Source organism: Bombina bombina, chromosome 6 (assembly GCF_027579735.1).
Source record: "Bombina bombina isolate aBomBom1 chromosome 6, aBomBom1.pri, whole genome shotgun sequence".
NCBI lineage: Eukaryota > Metazoa > Chordata > Amphibia > Anura > Bombinatoridae > Bombina > Bombina bombina.
This window is the reverse complement of record NC_069504.1, coordinates 1,099,307,205-1,099,319,279: the sequence shown is the minus strand read 5'-3', so window position 1 is coordinate 1,099,319,279 and position 12,075 is coordinate 1,099,307,205. Positions and strand designations below refer to the sequence as shown.

Sequence of the window (12,075 nt, the reverse complement as noted above, 5' to 3'; positions counted from 1 at the left end):
TTGTCTTTGCTTTGAAAATATTTGGTAAACACATGAAAGTCAAGGCCTTCCTGTCAAGTATAAGCTAAACAACCCAAAAAGTACACAAGAACATCTTACTCGCTTAGCAAAACAACAGCTATTAGTTAGCAGCCACAAGACAAATATTAGCCAATTAGCTCTTTTGCTTTAGGATGACTTATGTACATAATAAGAGGGTATATAAAGGATGGGGCGTGTGGCTTTCGAGCCTGCAGATTTTGCTGCAAGTCCCTATTGCAATAATGTAATACAGCCTATCTGCTTTTAAACAGAGGATACCAAGAGAAATAAGCAATTAGATAATAGGGGTAAATTGGAAAATTATTTAATATTGCATGCTCTATCTGAATCATGAAGGGAAAATGCTGGGTTCTGTGTGCCCTTAAAAATACACAGAGCACTACATATAACAAAACAATTTCTTTGGTTAAAAATGTATTCCAAAAAAAGGACACAAATATCTCTCGCATACTACACTAGTCCTATGTAAGACCATTACTGCACTCTAGCGGCTTATATCTTCCTGTAATAATTCTTTCCATACATCTAAATAATGTATAGAGAACCCTCATTACCACAACGCTCCTCACAGTAGAACGCCGGAAACGTGCAAAGTAACGAATCAAAGCTCGTGTTATCACCTGGTCACGCCCCTTCTTAACATCAACAATCCCACCTTTCTAAATAAGACACGTCCAGCCCTTATCACGTGTTATCCACCCATCTCTTTTTTCAATTGGACAACCGCATCAAGGCCACGCCTCTCGTGTTCTATTGGTTCCAAATTCTACTGCCCCACCTTCAGTAAGAACGCGCATCGGATTGTTTCAGTTTGTAACAATGTCGGCATTGGATTAAGACGGTGTGGTCTTGGGAACTTGTGGCTTTCTGTCTAATGGTTCGGTTTACGTGTAAGTGTCTCCCGGATACTCTTTTACTTGTCGCTGGCGTCTTGAACGCCTCCCCGGGCTGTATATGGTTTGATGTGCTGCGCTGAGTGGGACTTTATTCCTATACCTTGTTGGTTCTTCTTTTCCGTCCGTTATCCAGGAGCTCCCGCTAGCCGTGCAGGATACACGTGGGTAACTTGTGAATCTCCAGCTTTTATTCAGTTTGTGCTACAGATCTGTTTATATAGTGATTTTATCACTGAGCTCAATGCTTTTTATGTACAGAAGCCAAAATAGCCAGAGTATTGCGTCAAACAGAGATACGTTGTTATTATAAAGTTATCTCATCCTCAGCTGATGCAGAAAACTATCCTTGTCAACATATATATATATATATATATTCTGCAACTTTAACAATTTATATTTACTGTCTTTTTTTCATTTTGTGGTGTATGTGAATCCCTGAAGAGTATAAGATATATATATATGAGAGAGAGAGAGATGGATGGGTGTGTGTATATATATATATATATATATAGAGAGAGAGAGAGATGGATGTGTGTGTATATATATATATATATAGAGAGAGAGATGGATGTGTGTGTGTATATATATATATAGAGAGAGAGAGAGATGGATGTGTGTGTATATATATATATATAGAGAGAGAGATGGATGTGTGTGTGTGTATATATATATATATACAGAGAGAGAGAGAGATGGATGTGTGTATATATATATATATATAGAGAGAGAGAGAGATGGATGTGTGTGTATATATATATATATACAGAGAGAGAGAGAGATGGATGTGTGTATATATATATATATAGAGAGAGAGATGGATGTGTGTGTATATATATATATATATATATATATATATATATATATATATATATATATATATATATATATATATATATACAGAGAGAGAGAGATGGATGTGTGTATATATATATATATATAGAGAGAGAGATGGATGTGTGTGTGTGTATATATACAGAGAGAGAGAGAGAGATGGATGTGTGTATATATATATATAGAGAGAGAGATGGATGTGTGTGTGTATATATATATATATATATATATATATATATATATATACAGAGAGAGAGAGAGATGGATGTGTGTATATATATATATATATATATATAGAGAGAGAGATGGATGTGTGTGTGTATATATATATATATATATATATATATATATATATATATATATATATATATGTGTGTGTGTAACATATAATCTTTGCATATTATACTGTGGAGTCCTAGACACTATCATGTAAGAAACGTTGTTACTTTTCTTGTTATTGTAGATGTTTCCTATGTATATTTTATAAGTCTGCTGCGTGCTCTCCGTCTGCACTTTATAGGAATATCTGGCTATTGGGGCCACCAAGTGGTTATGTTGGGTATTCATTTGGTTTTGTTGTGACCATAAATCGGATCTTTTACCCTCTCACTTCCTTAGTTTCGTGCAGTGGCCTGTGCTTAGATTTGTCACTCATTAGGTTATTAGATGGGGTTTTCCTGTGCATAAACTCATGGTTTAACAAACATCACATTGGATTTAAGACATTTGACCTTTGCATATTTCTGACATTGCCTTTGGGTTTTGTCTGTTAATATTACTTAAAATAAAGTTAGGTAAGGGGAATAACTGTGTTGGTTGTGTATGTACAACATGGTTTGGGTTACTTAAAGCTGTTATCCACTATTTCTTTAGTGTATTGCTTTAAAAAAAAAAAATAAGTAAACGCTTAATCTAACTTTTTAAATAAAGTAGTTTAGGGCAATTGATACATTACAGTTTATATTCTATATATTGGATGCTTTTGCATTTTTTCTTTCTTTCTTGAGATGCTGTAATTCTTCCATCACATTTCACTGACCTGCAACACTGTCCAGAGTGGTTAGATAAGTACAAGCTAATTTGCATGTGGCCCAAAGTGGCCTCGGCAAACATAAGGAACTTGGTTTCTGAAACACTTTTTCAATTTGTGTTAAAAAAAAACGTGCTTGTGTCTCGCTTTCTAGAGAAGCCAAAAGCAAATTCCGTAACCTAGGTAAAATGCTAGGCCATCTGTTTGATTTTCCGCATGATTTACTTTTTAGTCTATTTAGTGAGTGTGGGTCAAGCATAGTTTTGTACGCTTTTTTTTTTTTTTTTTTTATTTAAATACCATTTCTTTAATTTATGTGTTGTGAATTTAAAGGGGCAGTGTACTAGTGTAATAGTTTTTATAATTCATCTGTGTAAGATCTGAGATTACTACTAAATCGGTTTACTTTTGTATATCAAATAGCTGTTTTGTTTGTGGGGGGGTTTTTTGTGGGTTTTTTTTTTTTTTAAACCACATCCGATTTAAAATTAGTTGAGCTTGCAGGGAGATCGTTTTATCACTTTCTGTACACACACACGTAACTTTATATTATCTGTCTGTATGGCTAGGGCACAGATTGGAGAACAGTTCAAACGGTTAGCTCACCAAAAAAATAGTTTTAAAGTGGGAGGCCGGAGCGCGGGGTATCTGAATTTCGTCACTACATTAAAAAGTAATTTTAAAGTATCTTCATTATCGCTTATAAATAACTTGATTTTAAAGATTGGTTTTTTTTTTACCATCATTTTAAGTACAGAACCTTTCAATAGTTATGTAGGGATGCCATAGGCTAAGCAGCTATTTCAGTTACTGATGTAAAGTTGTTATCTAAACCATTTAATACACAAGCAGGTAAAATGTATCATTGTGAATAAATGTGAGAAATTACGGTTGGCTGTCCGTTCAATGTCCCTTTTATAAACTGCTAATTTTTGATTGCTGAGGATGATCCATATAGTTCAAGTAGGTTTTGTTTGATCAATATAACACTCTTCTTCAGTAGCTGATTTTGGTCATCCCCATTTGTTTGTCTTGTGTAAATTGGGTAGTGTAGGGGGAGATAAGGTGGATGACTTCAATTTGCAGTCATTATGTTCACAGCTTCATATCTGCTGTAAACATCTGTTTGATCTGCTACATCCTCACTTTGCTGAGACACCTTATAAACATAGCCCTGAGCACTCGTCTGCAAATGTGTTCGTTTTCTCTGCACTTAGTACTCCTACCACTTTTTTGAAAGGACCAGTACATACAGTAGATTTGCATGATAAAGACAAAGCAATATAGCACATAGTCTGAACCTCAAACCAGTAATTTTTTTTCCCTTTAACTGTATCATGTGACAGCCATCAACCAATCACAAATGCATATATTCTGTTTTTTTATCATGTTCAATAGGAGCTGGTGACTCATAGTTTAAATATAAAGACTGTTGCACATTTTGTAAGTGGAAGTAAATTGGAAAGTTGTTTAAAATGTTTTGCTCTGTTTGTTTGAATCATGAAAGTGTAATTTGACTCGAGTGTCCCTTGACTACACTTAATTGTGAGATCTGTAATAAAAATTATTGGGTATCAATTTATTTCTCTTAACCCCTTAGTGACCACAGCACTTCAAATTTCCTACCATTAGGGACCAGGGCTATTTTTACATTTCTGCAGTGTTTGTGCCTTTGGGTTTTTTTCTGTTAATATTACTTAAAATAAAGTTAGGTAAGGGGAATAACTGTGTTGGTCGTGTATGTACAACATGATTTGGGTTACTTAAAGCTGTTATCCACTATATTTCTTTCATGTAATTAGCAAGAGTCCATGAGCTAGTGACGTATGGGATATACATTCCTACCAGGAGGGGCAAAGTTTCCCAAACCTTAAAATGCCTATAAATACACCCCTCACCACACCCACAATTCAGTTTTACAAACTTTGCCTCCGATGGAGGTGGTGAAGTAAGTTTGTGCTAGATTCTACGTTGATATGCGCTCCGCAGCAAGTTGGAGCCCGGTTTTCCTCTCAGCGTGCAGTGAATGTCAGAGGGATGTGAGGAGAGTATTGCCTATTTTGAATGCAGTGATCTCCTTCTACGGGGTCTATTTCATAGGTTCTCTGTTATCGGTCGTAGAGATTCATCTCTTACCTCCCTTTTCAGATCGACGATATACTCTTATATATACCATTACCTCTGCTGATTCTCGTTTCAGTACTGGTTTGGCTATCTACTATATGTAGATGAGTGTCATGGGGTAAGTAAATCTTATTTTCTGTGACACTCTAAAGCTATGGTTGGGCACTTTGTTTATAAAGTTCTAAATATATGTATTCAAACATTTATTTGCCTTGACTCAGAATGTTCAACTTTCCTTATTTTTCAGACAGTCAGTTTCATATTTGGGATAATGCATTTGAATTAATCATTTTTTTCTTACCTTCAAAAACCTATAGTCAGCTCCTAAGTACACATGAAGGTGCGGCCCTTTTTTCCAGTTCAGCTGGTATGGGGCAGGTTATGTTTTATTCAATGGAGTTTGGATCAATTCCGTTCTCAAACTCTGGTTTCAGAACATTGTTTCAGAAAGGTACAGAATTGGCTTCAGTTAAGGCCTCCTGCTAAGAGATTTTTTTCTTCCCGTGTCCCAGTTAACACAGCAAGGCTCAGCATTTCTGAAATGTGTTTCAGATCTAGAGTTGGCTGGAGTAATTATGCCAGTTCCAGTTCTGGAACAGGGGCTAGGGTTTTATTTTATCTCTTCATTGTACCAAAGAAGGTCAATTCCTTCAGACCAGTTCCGGATCTATCAATATTGAATCGTTATGTATACCAACATTCAAGATGGTTACTGTAGGACTATTCTGCCTTTTGTTTAGCAAGGGCATTTTATGTCTACAATAGTTTTGCAGGATGTGTATCTGCATATTCCGATTCATTCAGATCACTTTTAGTGTTTGAGATTCTCTTTTTAGACAAGCATTACCAGTTGTGTGGCTCTACTGTTTGGCCTAGCCTCAGGTCCAAGAATTTTTTTCAAAGATTCTTGGTGCCCTTCTTTCTGTATTCAGAGAACAGGGTTTTTGTATTTCCTTATTTGGACGATTATCTTGGTATTTGCTCAGTCTTCTCATTCAAAGAATCTCATGCGATTCGACTTGTGTTGTTTCTTCAAGATCATGGTTGGAGGATCAATTTACCAAAAAGTTCATTGATTCCTCAGTCAAGGGTAATCTTTCTGGGTTTCCAGATAGTTTCAGTGTCCATGACTCTGTCTTTAACAGACAAGAGACGTCTAAATTGTTTCCAGTTTGTCGAAACCTTCAGTCACAATCATTCCCTTCGGTAACCTTATGCATGGAAATTCTAGGTCTTATGACTGCTGCATTGGACGCAATCCCCTTTGCTTGTTTTTCACATGCGACCTCTTCAGCTCTGTATGCTGAATCAATGGTGCAAGGATTACACAAAGATATTTCAATTTATATCTTTAAAACCGATTGTTCGACACTCTCTAACGTGGTGGACAGATCACCATCGTTTAATTCAGGGGGCTTCTTTTGTGCTTCCGACCTGGACTGTAATTTCAACAGATACAAGTCTCACAGGTTGGGGAGCTGTGTGGGGATCTCTGTCCAAACAAGGAGTTTGGGAATCTCAGGAGGTGAGATTACCGATAAATATTTTGGAAACTCCGTGCAATTTTCAGAGCTCTTCAGTTTTGGCCTCTTCTGTAGAGAGAATCGTTCATTTGTTTTCAGACAGACAATGTCACAACTGTGGCATACATCATCAAGGAGCGACTCACAGTCCTCTGGCTATGAAAGAAGTATCTCGAATTTTTTTGGTTTGGGCGGATTCCAGCTCCTGTCTAATCTCTGCGGTTCATTTCCCAGGTGTAGACAATTGGGAAGCGGTTTATCTAAGTCGCCAAACGTTGCATCCGGGCGAATGGTTTCTTCACCCAGAGGTATTTCTTCAGGTTGTTCAAATGTGGGAATTTCCAGAAATAGATCTGATGGCGTCTCATCTAATCAAGAAACTTCCCAGATATCTGTCCAGATCCCGGGATCCTTAGGCGGAGGCAGTGGATGCATTATCACTTCCTTGGAAGTATCATCCTGTCTATATCTTTCCGCCTCTAGTTCTTCTTCCAAGAGTAATCTCCAAGATTCTGAAGGAATGCTCGTTTGTTCTGCTGGTAGCTCCGGCATGGCCTTATAGGTTTGGTATGCGGATCTTGTCCGGATGGCCTCTTGACAGCCGTGGACTCTTCCGTTAAGACCAGACCTTCTGTCGCAAGGTCCTTTTTTTCCATCAGGATCTCAAATCCTTAAATTTTAAGGTATGGAGATTGAACGCTTGATTCTTGGTCAAAGAGGTTTCTCTGACTCTGTGATTAATACTATGTTACAGGCTCGTAAATCTGTATCTAGAGAGATATATTATAGAGTCTGGAAGACTTATATTTTTTGGTGTCTTTCTCATCTTTTTTCTTGACATTCTTTTAGAATACCGAGAATTTTACAGTTTCTTCAGGATGGTTTAGATAAGGGTTTGTCTGCAAGTTCCTTGAAAGGACAAATCTCTGCTCTTTCTGTTCTTTTTACAGAAAGATTGCTATTCTTCCTGATATTTATTGTTTTATACAAGCTTTGGTTCGTTTAAAACCTGTCATTAAGTCAATTTCTCCTCCTTGGAGTTTGAATTTGGTTCTGGGAGCTCTTCAAGCTCCTCCCTTTGAACCTATGCATTCATTGGTCATTAAATTACTTTCTTGGAAAGTTTTGTTCCTTTTGGCCATCTCTTCTGCCAGAAGAGTTTCTGATTTATCTGCTCTTTCTTGTGAGTCTCCTTTTCTGATTTTTCATCAGGATGAGGTGGTGTTGCGAACTTCTTTTGAATTTTTACCTAAAGTTGTGAATTCCAACAACATTAGTAGAGAAATTGTGGTTCCTTCATTATGTCCTAATCCTAAGAATTCTAAGGAGAAATCATTGCATTCTTTGGATGTTAGAGCTTTGAAATATTATGTTCAAGCTACTAAGTCTTTCCGAAAGACTTCTAGTCTATTTGTTATCTTTTCCGGTTCTAGAAAGGCCAGAAAGCTTCTGCCATTTATTTGGCATCTTGGTTGAAATCTTTAATTCATCTTGCCTATGTTGAGTCGGGTAAAACTCTGCCTCAGAGGATTACAGCTCATTCTACCAGGTCAGTTTCTACTTCCTGGGCGTTTAGGAATGAAGCTTCGGTTGATCACATTTGCATAGTTGCAACTTGGTCCTCTTTGCATATTTTTACAAAATTCTTCAATTTTGATGTATTTTCTTCTTCTGAAGCAGTTTTTGGTAGAAAAGTATTTCAGGCAGCAGTTTCAGTCTGAATCTTCTGCTTATGTTTTTTATTAAACTTTATTTTGGGTGTGGATTATTTTTCAGCAGGAATTGGCTGTCTTTATTTTATCCCTCCCTCTCTAGTGACTCTTGTGTGGAAAGATCCACATCTTGGGTAGTCATTATCCCATACGTCACTAGCTCATGGACTCTTGCTAATTACATGAAAGAAAACATAATTTATGTAAGAACTTACCTGATAAATTCATTTCTTTCATATTAGCAAGAGTCCATGAGGCCCACCCTTTTTTGTGGTGGTTATGATTTTTTTGTATAAAGCACAATTATTCCAATTCCTTATTTTATATGCTTTCGCACTTTTTTATCACCCCACTTCTTGGCTATTCGTTAAACTGAATTGTGGGTGTGGTGAGGGGTGTATTTATAGGCATTTTAAGGTTTGGGAAACTTTGCCCCTCCTGGTAGGAATGTATATCCCATACGTCACTAGCTCATGGACTCTTGCTAATATGAAAGAAATGAATTTATCAGGTAAGTTCTTACATAAATTATGTTATTTCTTTAGTGTATTGCTTTAAAAAAATAAGTAAACACTTAATCTACCTTTTTAAATAAAGTAGTTTAGGGCAATTGACACATTACAGTTTATATTCTATATATTGGATACTTTTGCTTTGCATTTTTTCTTTCTTTCTTGAGATGCTGTAATTCTTCCATCACATTTCACTTACCCCGCAACACTGTCCAGAGTGGTTAGATAAGTACAAGCTAATTTGCATGTGGCCCAAAGTGGCCTCAGCAAACATAAGGAACCGTTAGGGACCAAGGCTATTTTTACATTTCTGCAGTGTTTGTGTTTAGCTGTAATTTTTCTAGTACTAATTTACTGTACCCACACATATTATATACAGTTTTTCACGCCATTAAATGGACTTTCTAAAAATACCATTATTTTCATCATATCATAATTTACTATCATTTATTTTTATAAAATATGACAAATTCACACTTTTTCTAACTTTGACCCCCAAAATCGGTTACACATCTACAACCATTAAAAAACATCCTTTCTAAATTTTGTCCTGAGTTTAGAAATACCCAATGTTTACATGTTCTTTGCTTTTTTTTTTTTTTGGTGGTGTTGTTGCAAGTTATAGGGCAATAAGTACAAGTAGCACTTTGCTATTTCCAAACCAATTAGCGATAGTTACATTGTAACACTATCTGTCAGGAATCCCTGAATCACCGTATGTATCCATTCATCCACCCAAAGTATTGATCTAGGTCCATTTTGGTATATTTCATGCCACTTACAAACTTTTTCACAAACTTTAGGCTTCTCACTGAAATTATTTACAAACATCTTATGCAATTATGGCACAAATTGTTGTAAATGCTTCTCTGTGATCCCCTTTGTTCAGAAATAGCAGACATATATGGCTTTGGCTTTACTTTTTGGTAATTAGAAGACTGCTAAATGCTGCTGCGCACCACACTTGTATTATGCCCATATTTGACTTATTGATCAGGGGAGATGCTTCTACGATTTGCTTATGCAGCAGTTCTGGCATCAATCCAAAGATTGAGACACTCCATGTAGGTTGGAATGACTGACTTATGGTTGTCCAGACCCTGTAGCTGTTATCAGGGGTGTTCAGGCCTTTTCCCTGACATCCATCGTAGGTTTATCGCCTACGCCTTTGTGTGCATGTTCTTTCTAGTTTCTTATCACTGATACACATCTGCTGTTTACCAGTTGTGCATGACATGGTGCTTTTAAATAGTTATTTCTACAGTTTGTCTTGTTAAAGGCAAAGTGTTACATGAACAATATATGATAGTAGTTTTCCATACACCCATATGCTAGTGTCTTCATGTGGAGTGGGGATGGGTGTGCTTTTCCTGCTTTCTCAGCCCCTTTCCGTGTGTGGCCCAGCCTAACCTCATCAACAGCGCTAAACTAGGAGCTTCTGAGTACTTTAAGTTTTTCTTTATACTGGATTTTTTTGAACAGTACATGTTCATATTTTTTTTTTATAGTAGTGCCTGTTACATGCAGTTATATGAAATTGTGTATACTGTCCTTTTAACCCTGTTGATGACAGACCGATGGGCAGAGGTGGGCATGGCAACCCATTTTTTTTTTTATTTTTTTTTTAGTAGACAACCCAAGTAGGGTTCTTCTACGCCCCCCCCCCCCCCAGCTCTCTAAACCGACCACCTCTCGCTTTTAGCCGCCATCTTCGGTACTGGCAGCTGTCTGCCAGTACCCAGTTTGCTATAATTTTATTTGGTGTAGCTACCCCCCTCTCAGATCACTTTCCCACCCTCTCCCCCACTTTCCACAATAGTAACTCCCCTCTCCCTGCTTCCCCCTCCTCCTTCCCACTCACTGTCGCTCTACACTTTTTTTTTTTTTTTTTTTTTTTTTCTTTTTCTTGTAGTGGTCCCACTTGTGGGGCATGCAGAAATAGTACAATCTCGCTAGAGAAGCCCAGGACTGCAACGTCGTACAGGGTACGATGCTGGTTGTTAAGGGGTTAATTAGGAATCTTAAAGGGACATGAACCTTTTTTTTTTTTTTTTTTTTTTCATGATTCAGATAAAGAATACAATTTTGAACCACTTTCTAATTTACTTCGGTTAGCTTATTTATTTCATTCTCTTGGTATCATTTGTTGAGCAGCAATGCACTAATGGTTTCTAACTGAACACATGGGTGAGCCAATCGCAATAGAGGATATATATTTGTGTGTATGTGCAGCCACCAATCAACAGCTAGAATCTAGGTTCTCTGCTGCTCCTGAGCTTGCCAAGATAAACCTTTCAGCAAAGGATAAGAGAAGGAAGCAAATTAAATAGAAGTAAATTGAAAAGTTGTTTAAAATTGATAATTTTGGGTTTCATGTCCCTTTTTAAGTTTCTTTTTAAGATGCATTATAATCAAAAGGTTATTCATCCTGAAATAGATTTGTTTTTAATTATAGAAACCTAGATATTGACGGCAGATAAGAGCCATAGGCCCAGCAAGTCTGCCCGATATTACCTAACAGTATAAACGTATCTAGTTTGTAGGATAGCCTTATGCGTGTCCCAGGCATTTTTAAAGTCCCCCACAGTGTTTGTCGTTACTACCTCTTGAGGAAGTTTATTCCATAAATCATTCACTCTTTCTGTAAAGTAGTGCTTCCTCAAATTACTCCTGAATCTACTACCCTTCAGCTTGAGATCATGACCTCTTGTTCTTGAATTTTCTATTCTATGTAAAATACCCACAGCCTCAGTTTTACTAAGCCCTTTAACGTACTTGAAAGTTGCCATCATATCACCTCTTTCCCTTGTCTCCTCCTAAGCTATATGTATTTAGTTCATTGAGCCTATCCTGGTAAGTTTCTTTTGTTTTGTTTTTTTTGTGTGTTTTGTTTTGTTTTTTTTGACCATGTACCATTTTGCTAGCCCTCCTTAGCACAGATTCAAGTGTAATATCCTTCTGAAGATATGGCCTCCAGAACTGCGCACAATACTTAAGATGAGGCCTAACTAATGATCTATAAAGTGTCATAAGAACCTTACTATTTCTGCTGCAAATACCTCTACCAATAGCATTCTGCTGGCCTTACTCACTGCATTACTACATTGTTTGCTGTGTTAAACTTTAGATCCCAGTCGTTTGTCCAATCCTCCAATTGTTGTATATCACTTCTCATTTTGTCTGTTTACTCGTACAAAATATTAAGATATATTTTGACAAATAATTTAACTTTTTAGATAGGGTGTTTGTTTTTTGTTAGTGACATTCCAACCAAAATTGGAATTCACATGGTTGCATTTAAGATTTGAATAGAAGCATTTTTTGCAATATACATGTTTTAGCTATAGCCTTTATTTGAAGCATTTTTGTTTTTTTCCAAAGTAAAATTCTGGTGCACGGGCATAC

The 12,075-nt window shown here is 36.8% G+C and overlaps 1 protein-coding gene across 1 annotated transcript in view; it reads left to right on the top strand.

The window, feature by feature from the left end:
* The first annotated feature begins 832 nt into the window (after positions 1-832).
* The window catches only part of RESF1 (retroelement silencing factor 1), a 46,908-nt gene continuing 35,665 nt past the window's right edge, over positions 833-12,075 (top strand). Inside the window, exon 1 of the mRNA XM_053719023.1 lies at positions 833-932. The gene's annotated coding sequence lies outside the window, so the exon portion shown is untranslated. The remainder of the gene's footprint in view (positions 933-12,075) is intronic.